The sequence below is a fragment of the Grammomys surdaster genome, unplaced genomic scaffold, assembly GCF_004785775.1.
Source record: "Grammomys surdaster isolate TR1022 unplaced genomic scaffold, NIH_TR_1.0 125956, whole genome shotgun sequence".
In the NCBI taxonomy this organism is placed as follows: domain Eukaryota; kingdom Metazoa; phylum Chordata; class Mammalia; order Rodentia; family Muridae; genus Grammomys; species Grammomys surdaster.
Window position 1 is genome coordinate 567,327 of NW_021620775.1, and position 12,231 is coordinate 579,557.

Genomic DNA, 12,231 nt, shown 5'->3' on the forward strand with positions numbered 1-12,231 from the left:
CGTCTAGATACCTCATTAGCATGGAGACCTCTGGGCTCCATGCTACATGACCAGTTGTCATGGTCTTCTTAGTGGGATGTCATGGTCAAATGCTCCAGGACAGGAACCGGGTCGGGAGCAGATTCAAATGCCTGCCATTCTCAAGTAAGAGAATTGCCGGGGTTTCTTAATCTGCTCGACCTTACCAGTTTGTCTGTCTGGGGACACTGTTCCACTTGTCCCATAGTTGGGTAGAGAGGTGTGCTGAGATGGATTTCAGGTGAAATATCCTTTAGTAACAGCAATGCCCCTGCAGTGGGGGAAGTTGGGGTAGGAGATCAACAACAGCCTTTATATAAGAATTCCTCTCATAGACTTTAGAGAGGGGAGTCTCTGAGGCTAGAGGGAGGTGTCTCTGAGTAGCAGCAAGGGGCCGTGGAGTTTAACAGACCAGTGAAGGCGCTGCATGGAACTGCGTAGTTTGGAAAGCTAATCTTTGTCTCTACTTTTTGGACTGCTGCATGCTGGGAGTTCAGCAGTTCAGGGAGAGGACGAGGTAGATCTAAGGCATGCCTGGTGTCTCTACAGGGGAAGCATCTGTGAGAGGACACTGTGAAGGTGGGAGAGGCTGTAGTATAGTTCCATCTCATATTAACATCTCGGATAACCATGGGGTATCTACAGCTAAGCAAGAGAGAGAATGAGATTACCACATAACAGTGTGTATCAGCTGAACACAGACACAGACACACATAGACACAGAAGCATACACATAGACACAGAGACATAAACACATATTCACAGAGACCTACAGATATAGACACACAGAAACACAGTTGCACACGCAGACCTACTCACACACTCATAGACACACACACACACACAGACACACACTGACATAACTGACATAACTGACATACCAACACAGACAGACAGACAGACAGACAGACACACACACACACACACACACACACACACACACACGGAAACATATGTTTTATGAAGACGTAGGGATTACCCCAAGCACAGTAGAATGGATGCCTGTGTTGGGAACGAGGAGGGACAGGAAATAGAAATGGACCAGAAGATAAGGAACTCTGAAGGGCTGTAGGCTGCTAATAAACTGATACTGACCCGCCTGAGCACCGCATTCCCGGTCCAGTGTGACTGCAATCTTCGCTATCAGCAGAAAGGTTTGTATGTGTGACCCTGTCATGTGGCCCGTGGATAGATAGCAAAGTCTTCCTGGGAACTGCAAGCAGCTGGGGGCCCTGAAGAGAAGCAGCTGCAATGCTCCCTATCATGTGTCAGCTGTCCACCCAGTGTGAGCTGTCCACCCAGCCCAGCCCAGGTCCCCAAAGCTGGAATCACTGTCTAGAAGAGACAAAAGCCACCCACAGAGTCATGCAGATGCTGGCTCAGCTTAGCCTGTGCTTCTGAGATTTTCAAGACTGCAGGGCTGGAGAGCTGGCACTGGCTGGTCTTTTGAGGACCTGGGTTTGATTCCCAGCACCATCATGCTGGCTCATGACTGTCTGCAACTCTAGCTCCAGAGGATGTGATGTCCTCTTTTTGGCTTCCGTGGGCAACACAAGTACAAACACGAGTGCTAGCAAAGCATCTATACGCATAAAATAAAAACTTAAATTTAAAAAGAAACAGGCTTGAATTCCATGAGCAAAGTTCTCCAGAGTATCCCAAGCCTGGCCAGATTGCTTTTTGGCTCTTTTTTTTTTCTTGACCCCTTTCCCCTCCCACTTACATAGACACGTTTGAGTTAGAAGCAAGTCTGGGCCTGAATGGACCACATGAATCTCACAGACAAGAGCTTCAGTGGCAACCTTCAGGGTACCAAAGGGCTTTGTTTTATTTATTTTTATTTTTTTGATTTTATGGGACAGGGTCTGGCTGTAGCCCTGACTGGCTGACTGGTCTGAGACTCACTATGCCAGTCAGGCTAGCCTCGAACTTGCAATGATCCTTCTGCTGCTGGTATTACAGGCTTACCACCATGTCTGTAGATTTGCCCAGGGACCAGGAAAGATGAACAAGTGGCAAGGAGGAACTGGAAGTGGTAGAGGAAGGGAAACCATACTAAGGATGCACTGAATGGAAAAGGAGAGAGACAGAAGCATCTGTTGTCCGTAACTGTTAACACCGTCAAATGTCCATCGACAGAGAAATGAATTGCCCCACTAACCACCGGGGGATCATAATCCCAAATCACAGCGAGGCGCTGCCACACATCTATTGAGGAGGGTCCTCTGCAGAAAAGCAGGGGCCGAAGGTGTGGCTCAGTGGCGCATGCTCTGGGCTACCTTCCAGCACGGCACTGCACAAAACAGAATAAAGCAGAGAAACCACTGTTGGCCGAGATGTGGATTAACTGGGGACTTGGACAGTGCTTGGGGACAAGGAACGGCATGAATGCTGTGCGAAACGGTTTGGTGAGTTGTCAAGAAACCAAAATAGAATACTGTAGGAGCCAGCAATTCTACTTCTGAGCGTATACAGGAAAGCTTTAAAGGCAGGGACTGGAACAGATGTTCGTAGAGCAAAGAAGAGGGGGACAAGGAGGGAGTACAGGAAAAAGCAGCTAAAATTAAGGGCCGTTTGAAGGGTAGTGTGGGAACCTAATACAGTAGGAGCACCCTAAAATACATACATATATGAGGGCGATCTGAGTGAAGTCATCAAATAGTGGGGGAGACAGAGTGGCAACCGGCCATCTCTTGTCACCAAATGAGGCTTCCAGCACCGAGAATGGGTTACATTTGAGTTGTTGGTCACAGGGTCACTTGGGAACCCCCAAGCCATCCAGGCTGTTGCTAAGGCTATAGGTTGCTCTCCGCCAACTGACAGCAAGGCCCTATTGCTGAAGTCAACACCTGCACAACTCGCTGACTACAGAGTCACGTTGGTGCCAGCCTTCACCCCTACTGAACTGTGTTGCTGGTACCAGAAAGGCACAGTACACGCCGCCTAAAAGGGGAAAGGTAAACACTAACCCAGCTACAAACCCTTCAGTCTACACTGGTGTCGTGCCTGCAAGATATTCCAGTGCAATGGTGGGTCAAGCTTGTGGAGAAACCAACTCATGTCTGACTTGACTTAGGGTCCACTTTGTGAGATGGAACCCACACCCGGTGCTGCTTGTGTGACCAAGAACCTGAGACTAGACAGTTCAGGGACCTAGGGTAAACCCAAATAAAACAGTGGTTCTCAACCTTCCCAATGCTGTAACCCTTTAGTACAGTTCCTCATGCTGTGGTGACACCCAACCATAAAGTAAAAATATTTTGTTGCTATTTCATAACTGTAGGTACGCAACTGTCGTCAGTTGTCCTTTGAGTATATGTCATAGTTTCCAGGCTATACTGTTCTCAGGGGGATTCTTGAGGGTGAGAAGAGTGTGTCTCTGCATCTTTGGGTTTCTTGTGCCTTTTCTTGGGCTCTTTTCTTTCTGTTCTGTCCTATTCTGACACATTTGGTTTTTGTTTTATCTTCTTAGATTTTATTATCATTCCTTAGATGTCTATATCCTAATGAGACACAGTGCAAGAGACAAATTATGTTTAAAGTTTTAATTACTGTGCCTAGGAGATCCATAAAACAAAAATGCCTCTGATCTGTAAGCCCCTTGCCCCAGGATAGACACCTCCTGAGATTCAGGAGGCTGTTGCTTGGGAGATAGCTAGCCCCATGTGGGAGGGGGAGGGGGAGGGGGGAGGTATGGCGGTGTGCTTGCCTTTGATTGGACCTGATAGGAACTGCAGTGAATTGTGGGTTTTGCCTTTTTAAGCCCCTGCAAACCATGCCTCAGGGTCATTTTCTTGGGAAACTGGGTACGGACCTGGCTAGAGAATATCAACCTAGCTAGTATTTAATTAAAGCCTGGTCAAGCTTGGTTGAAGATTGTGGTAGTGGCCTTATTCTCAACCTGTGACAGTAACAACAGAAATGAGGTGTATCCAGATGGGTGGGGAGGTGGAGAGGAACTGGTGAGGGTAAACCATAAATCAGGATATATTCAATAAAAAAAACTATTTTCAATAAAACAGAAGTGTTCAGTCTTGAGAAGGAAGGAAAATCTAAGAAGACATTATAATCTGGATGGACCTTGAAGACACTCCAGATGCAACAACCTAGTCACAAAAAGACAAGCGATCCCACCTATATAATATAGAAGTAGGAAATGACTGATGGTTGCTGGGGGTGGGGGCTGGAGAGGGGGCGGGGCGGGAGAGGGGGCGGGGCTGTGGTGAGCAGCTGTGCCTGAGCTCCAGCTGCAGGTGGGGTTGTAGGGATGGGTGGTGTTGATAGTTGCATGGCAGTGGTGTTTGGCTTAACACCGCAAAACTACATGGCTGAAATTGTAAACTTGATGCTACATAAATGACTATAAATCAGTAAAACAGTCCAGGAAGAGGGGACTTCTCAGAGTTTGTCATGACAGTCCCTGGTGAGGTCTAAGGAGAAACCCAGGCTGCAACGGAAATGAGGCAGGCTGGCCTTAAAAGGTCCTAAGCCTCTGATGGAACTCACAATGGAAAAAGGCACAAAACCTTCACAGGCCAGGAGCCTTGAGACTTCCCTGGGTTGCTGCAGGAAGAAAAGCCAGGGAAAGAGGTGCAGATGTGCGTATGTCCTCAAGACTGGCACACCCCACACCCTCACACCCCCACACCCCCACACCCCCACAGTGCAGCTGGGAGTTTACTGAAAGCAGTAACTGGCTCATCCTCTAGGCCACAGTAGCTGGGGGCAAATGGCACTCTTCAGCTCTGCAGTCATTGGTGCTCATACATATCCATGCTACTCTGTGAGGTAGCAGGCTCCCTCAGCCAAGAGGCTGAAGGCGAGGAGAGCATCCTCTCTTCCTGGAACCCAGGCAGGAGGGAAAAAGGACCTCTGGCCCACCCAGCCTAGCATGGCAGCCAGTGCAGGCTAAGAAAGCTGTCCTGTGGGATCCTGTCCTTGGAGAGACCAGTTGGTGCCCAGCCCATCTGGAAAGGGCAGGGCCAGCACTTCTGTTATCAGGGAAGAGACTCCTGCTTCAGCAAATGCTCTGAAGGCCTCTTTGCTGTGGGGGCGCCTGACTCAGTGGCCCCTAGATGATTATGGAGATGGAGAACAGAACAGATAAGAGCGATTGCACCTGGACTTTGGCCAGTGTCCTGTGGGCTGTAGGCAGTTATCCCAGGCAGTCCTGCAGAGGATGCTGATTTCCCAGCAGCCAGTGCGCCAATTCCAGCTTGCCTCTCCACTCTTCCAGCCTCATTTAAATCCCTGAGAGCAGGAGATCACCACACAGTTCCCTGCTGGAGTAAGAGCAGGGAAAGAGGTCACGCTGCTTCCAGTAATTGGTAATTGGTGGTAATTTGGTGGTCCTTGGAAAATGCCTCAGACCTCTGTTTCTTTTCCAGCTCTGGATGGGTACACTGGGTTCTAACAGCTAGCACCTGATACCACAGGACATTGGAGCTGGAGAAAGCAGATGCAGGCTACGAACACACTACCTCACAAAGTTGCCAGTATAGTCTTCTACGCCAGCTCTAGGGTCAAGCTGTCTCAATCCTGGCTTGTTAGCTGGCTGTAGGCAATATATCACCTCCACATCTCGTACTTCTTTCACGACATTGTTTTGAGAGCTAAATCGGTACTCACCAGTTGTTTCTAGTATGCAATAAGCAAGCCTTTAAGTGTTAGACAGGCCTATATGGTGCCAGATTGGCGGCACCACCACCACCACCACCACGGCATTATGATCTTGCCTTCCTTCCTGTAGGGGGCGCTGTGGTGCACAGCCCAGTGTTCCTCCAGGACTGATGTCCCATTCTTCCAGCTGGCTGCTGGCAGTAGTGGTGGTAACTGACGGTGCAATGTTGGGCTTTTCTTTGAAACTTGTCCTCTGCTGAAGCAAGCTCATGCCACCCCAAACCTGTAACTGATGGAGGTGTGATATGGGGACATGACAGCCGGGCTCCCTTGCTGAACATAGAATAACCAACCCAAGAGGCCTCGCTGAACTGCAACCCATATCTCTCATTCATATTTCTGCCTCAATGGGTTTTCTGGGCAAACAAACCTATGGCAACTTGTACCAGAAAGGATCTTGGGAAGAGTGTAAAGTGAGTTCTTGACACTTTACCATCTACTGGCCATCTGGCAATGAATACTTCAGGCACAACTGTTAAAACTTTCCCAGAGTGGCACAGATGGTGGGATGGCTCATGCTTGTAACCACAGCATCAGGAGGCTGGGGCAAGAGGACCTCAAGTTGGAGGCCAGCCTGGGCTACATAGCAAGACCTGCTTTCAGAAAAACAAACAAGCCAGGCCTATCCTCAGCACTAGGGAGACAAAAGCAGGAGAATCCTCATCTATACAGTGAGTTAGAAACCAGAGTGGGCTACATGGTAAGATCCTCTCTCAAAAAAAACAAAACAAAACAAAACAAAAAAACAAAAACACCAAACCAACCAAACAAAAAAATCTAAACAACAACAAACTTTCCAAGGGCTGAAACGGTAGTAAACTGGTATAAAAATGTGTATCTGTGTGCTGGACCCTGGGCCCTGTGTCCTGTTACTTCAAGGTGAGGAACCAAGTTCTGAGTTCACGTGTGGGGTTATGAAGGTGAAAACCCCATCGGGAGAAGGCCCTGTTTGCTGTCATCTCGGTTGCCTGCAAGATGAGAGGATGAGGCAAGCCATTTGGACACACTGGTTCACGGAGTACACACATCAGGCTGTGGGTTAGGAAGGCAGGGGTGGGGAGTGCTGTATGTGAGTAAGTCAGGTAAGGGGTGGGCTTGGGGTGCTTTCTGTGCCTCTGCCTCCTGAGTAATCTGTCTGATCCTGGCTTTTCCCAGACTCTCCCAGGCCAGTGGGTACTGATTGTTGGCACTGGAGGCTGACCCAGCTAAGTCTGGACTTCAGTCCATCATGTTTGGATGATCTTTCTCCCATCTACCCTCAGGCTCACAGAGGGCTCAGGACCACTGGCAGTTGCAGGGGGTGGGGGTGTGGGGTCAAGGGTTGGGACACAGCTCGGTTGATCTGCAGGGCCTTTGGGATTGTCTGGGCAGGTGAAGCCCTGTAGCGGCATAATTTCCTCACAAGTTGGGAGGAGCTAAGGTGGGAGGAATAAGGAGAGGAGGAGTAAGGAGAGGAAGAGGAGAAGGAAGAGGAGGAGCTAGGAAGAGAGGACCAGAGAGAGGGGAACGTGACAACGGACATGCTTGTGTCTCTAGCAGTCAAAGGTAGTTGATATATCTAGGTTGGGTATTGGGTTACACCTCTAATTGTGTGGGCATCTTGTTATTGTGTATCATCAAATATATAAAGCTATGGATAATCTTTAAACATTAGAGTCTCATTTCTACCAGATACCATGTGGATGGTGGGATGGTCCAGGCTCAGCCCAGCCTTGTGGAGACAGCATGGAAGATTGGCAGAGCCATCTCCCACACTGGCATCTCATGGGTGCCAGGGCCAGTGTTCTGACCCGCCTGAGCTGTCGGCCTGAGCCGTGGCTGCTGCTCATGACCTCAGGCCTAGCCTAGTCAGGAACATGGTGGCTTTGTAACACAAGACAGATCGGGTGCTGCCATTTTAAAATATTACCGCAACAAGGCCTCCCCTCCTCTCCAGAAGATTCCTTTCAACTAGCCGGTGTGGTAGACACTTAGGGGGGAAGTGGAGACTCTACAGCACTGGTTCTCAACTTTCCTCTCACTGCAACCCTTTAATACAGTTCCTCATGTGCTGACCACCAACCACAAAACTATTTTCGTTGCTACTTCATAACTGTAATTTTGCTACTGTTATGGATTGCAATGTAAATATCTGATATGCAGCCAATTTGATATGAGCCCCTGTAAAAGGGTTGGTTGACCCCAAAGGGATTGAGAACCACAGCTCTAAAGAATAGTGACTTCTCCAAGTGCATGTGTCTAATGGGACAGCTGCTCACACACCTGGGCTGAGTGGCTCCAGGTCTGGGTGCCTTCAGCAGAGACACGGTCCCTGTGCTTGTGACCGTGGAAGGCTTTGTTGTCATTTCTGTTATAGCTTATTTGTCCATTTCAAAATGAAAGGATCACTCCTTCATTCATTACGGCCGTGCTCAAGCTGGAACCCAGGGCCTGGCTCATCCGAAGCCAGCACTGTACACTGGGCTACATCCTCAGCAATACTTTAAATGTTTTGCAATTCCAAACTTAAGAGATTCGAGAAACTAAAAATAAAGTTTAAAGAAAGTTTCCCTTAAATCCCAGCAACTAGAGAGTGTCGCTGTTAACAGTTTGGTGAGCAGACTTCCAGACGGCATTGTGTGTGAGTGTGGGACTTATGGTAATGGAATCACTGTTTCATAACCTGCTCTTTTTACTCAACAATATGTCCCAGGGATCTTCCCACCTCAGAGAAGGCAGCCCTACCCTTTACATAACGGCTGCAGACCGTCCACAGCAAAGGGAAGTACCGAGGAAGCATTTAGATGTTCTTAGAATTTTACTGTTCCAAAAATTATATAGTGAATGGTAGGCTACTATCATGGCCATGAACCCAGCTGCTGTTTTAAGCTATTTTAAGCATATTTTAGCAGGCTGGTCATTTATGTATTTATTTAATTCATTTATTTGTGTGTGTGTGTGTGTGTACATGTATGTTAATGAGTGCAGAATCTCTGGACTCCTCTAGATCTTGAGTTAACAGGCAGTCATGAGCCACTCAGTGAGCTCATGGGAACTGAGTTCTTGTCCTTGGCAAGAGCAGCAGGTGCTCTTAACTGCTGAGATGCTGAGCCATCTTTCCAGGCCAGAGTTCCAGGGCCTTAATGGGGAAATCTTACAATAAAATCTTACAGCAATTCCATTGGATAAGGTTCTTTGGTCACCCCTGCAGATGGTGTCTTAGGGTTCTATTGCTGTGAAGAGACACCATGATCATGGCAGCTCTTAGGAAAATATTTAATTGGGGCTGGCTTACAGTCAGAAGTTTAGTTCATTGTCATGCACAGCGACATGCAGGCAGACATGGTGCTGGAGAAGGAGCTGACAGTTCTATGTCTTGATCTGTAGGCAGCAGAAGGAGACTGTGCGCCACACTGAACATAGAACACAGGAGGCCTCAGAGCCTGTCCCCACAGTGACACACATTCCCTCCAACAAGGCCACACCTCCTGATAGTGCCACTCCGATGGGTCAAGCATTCAAACACATGAGTCTATGGGGGGCATTTCTATTCAAACCACCAAAGAGGGTAAAGAGTCCTGGGCTGATAGACACCAGGCTGGTCACAGAAGCATCTTTTTGAGCCACCAGTTAGAGGGTGACAATCCCATAAAGGCATTTGTCAAGTACTTTCCATTTCTCCTCCTTCCTGGGACCAGGGAGCCTTCCTCAGCACCACAGAACTGTGGCCTGCAGGGTCACCAGATCAGGCTGGAAGGTGGAACGTTTTGGGCCGTGTCCCTCTTCCCACCCTAGAACTTTGCTCACAGTCTCTCTTTTTCCTTTTTCCCTCAAGCTTCCTATTTCTTGGGAGGAGGACTCCGCCCCACAGAACCCAGCCTAAGCCAGGGCACACATCACTGGCGTTGGCAGACTCGTGGTCTGGGGGCTCCCAATGAAGAGCATAGCACCAAGCCTCACCCTTCTTGGTCAGAAAAGCATTCCAACACTCCAACAGATAGCTAGACAGGTGCAGGGAGGGATGCAGAGCTTTGAGCTCTTCTCAGACAACTAGGAAGCCCTGGGTGGAGGTCAAGGTCAAGGTCAAGGTCAAGAGGATATTGAGAAACACTTCCCTGCCAGGTTAAAGGGCTTCAACAGCTGAAATATTTGCAGACTCCTTGAATTTTATGCTTCAGGAACCTTTTTGTTTAGTCAGACAAGTCCCAGGCTGTCACCACCCCGTCTACTTGCCCTGTTTTTCTGCCTTGTCTCTGAACCCCACACCCCCAGCATTGTGAGTGAGCCACACTAGGGCATGAGGAAACCCGCCCCAGGCCTGGTTCATCCCCACAGATGGGAAAGAGAAGAGAGGCGACTGCTCCTGAGTCACACAGCCTGTTGTGAGTCCACCTCGTGCCCTTCCAACCCTCGCCATACTTAGTAGCAACGGGAAGTCTAGGCCTGCTTGCCCAGGACACTGCCATCTTCTTGCTCAGCCCTGCCTACCATGTGGCTCTTCCCCTTTGCCTGGAACTTCTGGGTCAAGCTTCATTTTCACACCGTCCTGACTGCTTTCTGGGCAGGGAGAGGTGAAGGGCTTCCCCAAAAAGTTTTTTCTGGGGTACATGTGCCCAAACCCAACTGATACATCTCCAATGTAACCCCTACACCTGTGGCTCAGGGAAAATCACAAAAGAGGGGAATGGAAAGATTGTAAGAGCCAAAAGACCAGGATTTAGATCTTCAGTGAGATAGTCTTCTACATGTGACAGGCAAGTGGCACCCATGGACTTTCAACAATATGGTTGCCAAACAAGGCTAGCATAATAACACCAGCTGGTGGAAATGCCAAGGTGGAAAGGGATTCTCTCAAGGGTCCCCTAGATGAGGAGCTACAGGTGACCCATGAGAGAATCAGTCTCTTCCAAAGAGGAGCTCCCTCAGAGGCTGTCCAATACCAAGTGGTCAGCCCAGGACACATGTACATGTGGACAGTAACGGATGCACTCAGTAGAGGCACATGTGTGCATATACGTAGTGATGATAATTAAAGAAGAACATGAGTTTGGGAGGCAGAGGGAGAGTCGGAGGTGGGTGAGGGAGGGGTGCAAGTATTATAAATGCAGTGCTCATATTTGATATTCTTAGAAAATAAAATTATTAAATGACAACTAACATACTTCTGAAGCTTACACCCCGTGACCTCCACTTAGTTTTTCTTGGTTTGAACTCAGCCCTAGTAAGTGTTCGGCTGAAATTTTTGAGTACTGAGAACAGAGCCTAGAACAGTGGTTCTCAACCTTTCTGATGCTGCAACTCTTTAATACAGTCCCTCATGGTATGGTAACCTCCAACCATAACATTATTTCTACTGTTACTTTGTAACCATAATTTTTCTACTGTTACAAATTGTAACAGAAATATTTTTAGAGATAGGCTTGTTGAAGGGGCCATTGCCCACAGGTTGAGAAACACTTACCTAGAACCCTGTGCATACCAAGGCAAGTGTCCAACAACTGAACTTCCTCCCCAGCCCTGGCCAACTTCTATGACTTCTTTTTCTATATTGGGGAATGAACTTAAGCCCTTTCGAATCCAAACAAGGGTTCTACCCAAGAGTTACACACACCCCTAGGGCTATTTTTACTTTTACATTTTGAACCAGGGTCTTGTTAAATTATACAGACTGGCCTTGAACTTAATCTACAATAGAGGCAGGGCTTGAACCTTCAGACTTCCCATCCCAGTCTTGTGAGTAAATGGACTTACTGTCCTGTGTCAGCAGCCCTGACCAAGTGGACATTTTAGCTGGGTATATGATCCAGACATAATCAAATTGTGAAGGCTGGAGTTAGTGGCTGGAGCAGGGTGGGTCTATGCTGACTCTTTCTTGCAGCTGACTTGTTGGAATCCACAGCTGGGTTATGGCATCTTCCAGCACATCTTACACACACCCCTCCCAGGGATACTGCACAAACCACAGTCCTTTCTCCAGGTTGGACTCAGCTTCCTACACAAGGGTCTTTGACTACTCATCCTCTTGACCAAAGAAGCCCCAGGCCCTGCTGGCTCAGGCACCTGCTAAACAGCCCCAAAAGAATGTAAACTCAAGTTGCCTCTAACTGCATTCTGCATTGTGAAGAATTTGCCAGAAATTCTGTTCCTATCTCAGATCTATGGAACAAGCAGGGTGCAGCAGCTTGTTTTGACAAGGGCTCCAGGTTATGCTACTGACAGGCTTCAGCGCATAAGAGCCCCAGAAGTGCAATGACTCTTAGATGGAAAACTGCTTCTCTATTCCTGAAGGCTGTTGGGGAAGAAGAGACTACCTGATCCTGACTCTCTGTCCTTCAGTTTGGGCTGCCATCAACTGTGTGAAGACTGACTTTTCCTGGTGTTGCTTGTTTTGAGACACTCTGGCAATAAACCCTTCACTGGTCTCAAACTTCAGTGATTTTCCTGACTGTCTTAGAGGTGCCCAAATATGGAATGGGACTATATATATATCTCACCACATCCAGCTACAGTGATATATGTGTATCCTAGGCTGGCTGCAAACTCTAGATCCTCCAG